We start from the raw sequence: 4,111 nt of genomic DNA, 5'->3' as shown, positions 1-4,111 counted from the left end.
TATACTGAGTTGAGAGTTTAAAGCCTTGAGTGATTCATTTTCTTTATGAACTCCCCAGGGCAGTCAGAAATAGCCAGCCCACCATCACAGTAGTTGATTATAGAAGTCCCTTGGTCTCCCAACATCTTACCTTCAAGAAACCTTTTATCTCAGGTAACACCAGGTTATAATTTAAGTAAATATCTTTCCTCTACATATATGAATTACCAGTATCCTATTTTCCATTGATAGTGAAGTCATTACTAAATCTATGTTCAAGAAAAGACAATCAGTCTCAATTTTCATCTTTGAGTGTCTGTTTCCTGAAGGCACTGTTGTCTACAAGAACTGTATAGCTAGACAATCAGAAAACACTCTAGATATTTCTAATAGATGAAGGGTTGGGGGGGGGAGGAGAAGGAGGTAGCTTTGGCACTCACTGCTGGTATTGTTGGAGCCTGCTAATAATACAGCCAGAACTACCCAGACTGCTAATTCTGCAATCACTCAGACACTTGTGGTGGCTACTACAGAAGCATGAGACTTACTTACACATACTGTCTCAGCTGCTTGAATTACTGGCACTCATGGCCAGCTCCTGTTACCTCTGTTGGAAATGCCAAAAACACTGCAACCAAGTCAGTCACAATTCTTAAAAGGAAAAGAAGAAAAAAAAAATGCCCCTTCCTCCTGTCAGTGTCTTCATTTGATTGAGCCTAATTAGCAGCCAGCTGGCCAGGTGAGCTGGAAATGTATGTAAGATTGTAGCCCTCTTCAATACAGAGAAGCATATGCTTACGCAGAGAGAGGGATGGCAGCCATCTTTGAGACAGCCGTGATATCTATGAAGGTTTCATATCTCCTCCAATCCTAACCCACAGTTTCTCAGCATTGTCTCCCACTGCCCTCTCTAGGACCCAATTTCCTTTTCCCACTTTGTCTCTGAGTGCCTTGTACAGATACAAACAATGGCTTTATTTGCAGCCTCAGTAAAGGATGCTTCATTTTTGTTGATAAAGTAAAATGTTTGTTTAAAAAAAAAAAGCAATTGACCTTTTATTGAAGCCTGCTTGATTAAAAGGCATGAATTCTTAATGCTTCCTGAGGGAGGACCAAAATATCCTGTGGCATATAACCGAAAGTGTGATAGTATTGGCTGTACCCATTTTCCTAATATTTGTAAAAACTGCAAAACCTCTAGTTTTTCAACAGGTGGTTCATTCTCAGTTTGCCTATCACACTTTCTCTTATAGTGTTATACTTGTTTTGTTGGGTTTTGTTTATTAATAAAAATAAATCATTCTTGTCAATGTATTAATAAATCCTATTAATTATTTTAAAAGGGTATTAAAAACAAGAGACATCAAATGCTGTTGGTTAGACTAAGCCCCATGTCACTAAACCAATACTTAATTACAACTTCGGCTTTCTCAGAAATGCACTCTCAAAACCAGTCAATCAGGAATTACTGGTCAACACTAGTTAGGTCATCTGCCTGATAGGCCCTGGCCATAAGAAAGGAAAGTACCCTTGCAATAACCAGCCTGCTTTTTTGCCTTGTACAATTTTCTTGTCCCTACTCACTTCTGCCGATAAACATCTTCCATTTCGTACAGCTTTTCAGAGCTCCTTTCTATCTGCTAGATTGGTGCTGCCCCATTATCTGCTAGTTTGGATATAGCCCCAACTCATTGAATAAAGTCAATAAGATCCTTAAAATTTACCCAGTTAAATTTTGTTTTTAAACCAGAAGTTAATATTATATCTACCTTGGAATATAAATAAGTATACAGAAAATATGCTAACAAGGAGAGGATGCAGGGGCAACTATGTGGTTCAGTTGGTTACGCATCCAACTCTTGATTTTGACTCAGGTTGTGATCTCAGGGTTGTGAGATCAAGCTCCGAGTTGGGCTCTGCTGCTGGGCACAGAGACTGATTAAGATTTTCTCTCTCTCTCTCTCTCTCTGCCCCTTCCTCCCTCCCCATCTCCTCAACTCCCAGCTCGAGGGCATTCTCTCTTTCTCAAATAAATAAATAAATAAATAAATAAATAGGAGAGAGAGGATGCAAATGCAAAAGTATATATGTTTACTGAGGGTTAAATTGTGTCCAAACTTCATGCTTTGGACTTTGACTACAAAGGAACAAATTCCTGAGGGCACACATTCTCTTCTAGAGGGGATCTGCCAGGTGGTGGGAATCCTGGTGAACATGCTCTGAGCTCTTTAATATGTCCCAGAGACAGTTATCAAAATGGTGGAGTCAAACATCTACATCAATACCTATTGTGATGTAAGACAAAAAGCTCATCCAAGAAGCATGCAATGAATATTCTGAATGGTCAGCATAATCAGCTTTGGTGGACAGCCCAAAAAAGATGCCCTAATTCTTACTCTCTAGGATGTTTTTGTAATGAGTAGTCATTAGAGGGGAAGAAATTAAAAATATTGATAATGTGCCCCTTGATTCTTCATTCACCCACACAGGAAAAACTAAGGGTGTTTTTCTTGCTTCTTTTCATTCATAATCTAAATCAAATCAATCACAATGTTCTCTTTAGGTGATCTAAAGAGCTCCCCAGAGCTCCTCTCCCTCCTCGCTACCATAACTTTAGTTCTGAGCCCAAAACATCCCATCTAATAGATCATCAACCTCTCATTGGCTTTATTAAACTATCAGTAGGGAGACATTTGGATTGGAATGGTGTGAAGAATTCTTAAAATGGCATATCGTGGCCAGAAACTATGACTCTACAAACTCAGCTGCACTTTTTTCTCCTCCGACCAAAGAGACCAAGCATCGTACAAATATGATCAGAAGGTCCCCAGCTGGGGTGTCTAGGTGCCTCAGTTTGTTGAGCTTCTGACTCTTGGTTTCCACTCAGGTCATGATCTCAGGGTTGAGAGATAGAGCCCTGATATACTTTGGGTTCTTTGCTCAGTGGGAAATCTGCTTGAGATTATCTCTCTCCATTTGCCCCCCACCAGTCATGTGCACTCTCTCTTTAAAATAAATAAATCTTTTTTTATTTAAAAAAAAAAAAAAGGCCCCTGGTTGGACCACTGGAGATGGAGTTGGCTCACCTCCTTCAGGTAGTGAAATGCCAATCATAGGACAACTGGGCCCCTGCTGCCCCAACTTTGTCTCCTCAACCCATCCCACTCCCATCAGCTACTGCTTCCACATAAGTTAAAGATACAGGACTGGACAATACACAGGCATCTCTCAGTGGTAATAAGTCCCCAGAGGAGGATAGCCTATTGAGAGGGGGAGGTTTTTCTCCCTACAGGAGACATGATCAAAGTGACTGCTGGTATTTTTAGGTATATTTTCCTGCATATTCCAGGAACCGCCCCCCCCCCCCCCCAACTGCCTTGCTGCCATCACTTAGAGTAGTATCTTGCCTGCCTAGGATGAGTTGGGAGGGAAAAAAAATTCACAATGTTTGGTATTTTGGGGGTAGCTTTTTGAATTAGACATAGGGCTGCTTCTTACCACCTCCCTCTTCATTTCTCTCTTTCCGTTTCTAGACTGCAGATCCAGAGAACAAGCCAGATCGGCTGAGCTCTTGACAGATTGCTGCAGTGAACAAGGAAGTCTGTTAAGCACAATGCCATACTGGAACTGCAGAAAGCCTGAAGAGTCTGCAGGTCTTTACAGAGAAATGCCAGTAGACCATTTGCAACAATCTGAGGGTCCCATGGAGCACATTGCCAGTGGGCCTTGGGAAACGCTAACAGATTCTATGGGGAATTCTTGTAGGCTGCCAGTGAATTGTTCATACAAGATTTTCAGTTTCAAGAGGGACCACTCAAACTTTATAGTTCCTGACTCCCTGGCTGAGTTTCACCAGTGGGTCAGATCAGAGATGCAAAAGAAGGATTCAAGGAAAGCTGGAGAAACAGTTCTCAAGCCACCACTTTGGCACTCAGTCAATGGGACCAAAAGATGGTGGTGGGTGGTGGGAGTTCTTATAAACCTGATGACTCTAAGCAGGTCCCTGGTGCTCGTAAACACCTTGGTACCAGAGCTAAACACCCTGGAAAACAGCAAAGCATTGGAATTTAGAAAAGAGAGAGTGAGAGAGAGAGAGAGAGAAAGAGAGAGAGCATAGAGTCCTCTGGGGTTG

This window comes from Meles meles, chromosome 6, assembly GCF_922984935.1.
Source record: "Meles meles chromosome 6, mMelMel3.1 paternal haplotype, whole genome shotgun sequence".
Lineage (NCBI taxonomy): Eukaryota > Metazoa > Chordata > Mammalia > Carnivora > Mustelidae > Meles > Meles meles.
This window is presented reverse-complemented; position numbering follows the sequence as displayed.